At 45.1% G+C, this 3,048-nt stretch overlaps 1 long non-coding RNA gene across 1 annotated transcript; it reads right to left on the reverse strand.

The window, feature by feature from the left end:
• Positions 1–2,214: 2,214 nt before the first annotated feature.
• On the reverse strand, positions 2,215–2,632 carry LOC112817931 (uncharacterized). The gene is made up of 2 exons (XR_012377539.1): positions 2,452–2,632; positions 2,215–2,348 (listed from the first exon to the last, which is right to left on the reverse strand). It is a non-coding gene; the product is annotated as an uncharacterized lncRNA (long non-coding RNA).
• Positions 2,633–3,048: the final 416 nt, after the last annotated feature.

Raw genomic sequence — 3,048 nt, forward strand, 5'->3', positions numbered from 1 at the left:
CCATATATACAATGGAATATTACTCAGGCATCAGAAAGGATGAATACCCAACTTTTACATCAACATGGATGGGACTGGAGGAGATTATGCTGAGTGTAATAAGTGAATCAGAGAAAGTCAATTATCATATGGTTTCACTTATTTGTGGACTATAAGGACTATCATGAAGGTCATTAGGAGAAGGAAGGTAAAAATGAAGTGGGAGAAATTGATGGGAGAGACAAACCATGAGAGACTATGGACTCTGAGAAACAAACAGGGTTTTAGAGGGGAGGCGGGTGGAGGATGGGTTAGCCTGGTGATGGGTATTTAGGAGAATACATACTGCATGGATCAATGGGTGTTATACAAAAACAATGAATCGTGGATCACTACATGAGAAACTAATGAAGAATTGTATGGTGACTAACATAATATAATAAAATAAAATTTTTAAAAATTGCATTAGATACTCATTTCTCACAGTTCTGTATTCTGGGAAGTCCCAGGTCAAGATGCAGGCAGGTTTGGTGTCTGGAGAGCACCCATGTCTTAGCCCATCTTTGCCCTTTCATCTCACATGGTGCCAGGGGGCAGGGAGTTTTCTGAGTCCTGGTGTATAAGGGCACTAATCCCAGCATGAGACTGCACCCTCCTGACCTAAGTGCTTCCCTATTCCCCACCTCCTCCTCCCATCACATTAGTGTTTGGTTTCATCATGGGGATGCTAGAGGTCACACACTTTGAGCTGATATCAGCAACTGAAGGATCAATTAGTTGTTCTCTGCAGGTGGAAGTTTCCTCCAGTGGACCACTCAGCATGAGGATTCTCATGTACTCACTGGAAGCTTCTGGTCTCTGTGTGCACACAGTGAACACAAGACCTTGAGAACCAGCTGTTGACCTTGGGGAGTGGATAGCTTCCACTGCAGACCCTGGGTAAGACTTGGGTCTATTTCTATGATCATTTTATAATTTCAGCTGCTTCCATGGATCATTCTTATTTTGCAAGGATTCTGACTGCTTCTACTTAGAACGGCAGTTTTTCTCTTTTTTCTCCAAGTTTTCATATTGTTTAGTAGAATTAGTCATCATACCATATGATTTTATTATTGCATGCTAGTCCTTGACCTTCATTCGTCACTTTTCTCCTCAGAGCCCACACAGGGGAAATCTAACAAGATCCCATGGATTTGCCCTCCTTTGATGCAGCTGGGAGAATAACTTTACACAAGCCCCTCCACGAGCGGACTCCTTCACCACCAGTGACTCACAACATACACCCTGAGCCAGTGTAATTCCCTGGAACTCTCCAAGCATTTATGTTTTGCTGAGAGGCCTGCCCTGTTCTCAACAGACACGATGATGAAGGTGATAAAGTTTTTATATGTGCGTGTGTGTGTGTGTGTGTGTGTGTGTGTGTGTGTGTATGTGATCATCAGACTCCATGTCTACACCACACTTGGAGGGGGAGGGCGAACCTTTGCTTTCCCCTGCTATCACTAATATTGATGCTGTGAGCATGGTTCAAGACAGTGTTCACACCAGATTTTTTTCTTCCCTTACTTTGGATTTTTGATGCAGCTGTAGCCTCATGTCCAGCATGCAGTTTATGCTGCTTCTAAAAAGCTTTCACATTAAGCTCGGTGGTCCTGCGATGCACAGGGATTGCTGCTGGGACTTCTCTAAGTTTCTCTAAGTACCTCTAAGGAGGTACATGGAGATATTTGTAATTCATTCATATTTAGACACAACATTAAGCAAGTGTAAGCAACTCTGTGCTTTGTGCATATTAGAATAGTTTTTTTTCCTATTAAAGTTTCAAATCAGAGAATGAATAGGTAAGCACAGAATCATGTGAACAGGGAGGCTCCCTGGGGCATACAGTTATAGGTGGAATGGAAGGCCCGGACTCTGACAAGAAGCCTGCCTATAACCTCCATCCCCACTTGCTCCTGGGGCTTAAAGACAGAATTGGGGAGTAGTGTGCACATCCTGGTGGTCCGGATCACCTTCTACAGGGAGGTTTGTGTCTGGGCTCACACTGACGTCCACTCACTGTGTCACTGGCACAGTAATACACGGCCATGTCCTTGGCTCTCAGCTGTTCTTCTGCAGAGACAGCGTGTTCTTGCTGTTGTCTCTGGAGATGGTGAATCGGCCCTTCACAGAGTCTGCATAGTATGTGCTACTTCCATCATTGCTAATATCTGCGACCCACTGCAGCCCTTTCCCTGGAGCCTGGTGGACCCAGCTTATGCCATAGTCAATGAAAGTGAATCCAGAGGCTGCACAGGAGAGTCTCAGGGACCCTCCAGGCTTCACCAGGTCTTCCCCAGACTCCACCAGCTGCACCTCACACTGGACACCTGCAGACACAAAACATACTGGTCAGGAAACTATCACACAACCACTCTTTCTCTCACTCACATACACTCGTACACTCAATGTTTCTTGTTCACCATAAGTTACCTTTTAAAAGAGCAACAAGTAAAACCTAGCCAAGTGCAAACTCCATGGTGAGTTGTCTGTGTTCTGTCCTGATCACTGAATGGGAACACCTGGGCATTCCAGGGCTGGGTCTCCTCTCCCAGCTGCAAGGGTTGGGGCTCAGCTGGTTTAATCAGCAGAGTGAGGGCTCTAATTGCATGTCCTCTGAATATATATTCAACTTGGGATCTATGCTGACAGAGAGAGGAGTGTCCAGAGTAGGTATGACTGCCATTGTTGTGGTGCTATTGATCATTTTTGAAAAAATATCATTTACTGTTTGATAACTTTCCAGTGTATATTCTTGGCCTCCATGTACTACTTGTTTTTACATGTAAACATAAATCTTGGGGTTTAGGTGGCATGTTCCCCCTTAAGTGATGTGAACCTACACCTAGAATTGTGGAAGGTTCCTGAGTTGTCCAAGTGCTTTTATGGGGTGAGAGTGAGTCCCAGGATATAAGTCGGTGCTCCTTCCACAGTACTGTGCTGCATCCCTGACACCCCCTTTGGGACAGAGTGGACAGGCTCATGAGGAAGGTGGAACCCCTCCTGTAATGGGGACGGAATGATTTTGCT

Source organism: Callorhinus ursinus, unplaced genomic scaffold (genome assembly GCF_003265705.2).
Source record: "Callorhinus ursinus isolate GAN/ISIS: 27379988/994484 unplaced genomic scaffold, GSC_fseal_2.0 scaffold5509, whole genome shotgun sequence".
Taxonomy (NCBI): domain Eukaryota; kingdom Metazoa; phylum Chordata; class Mammalia; order Carnivora; family Otariidae; genus Callorhinus; species Callorhinus ursinus.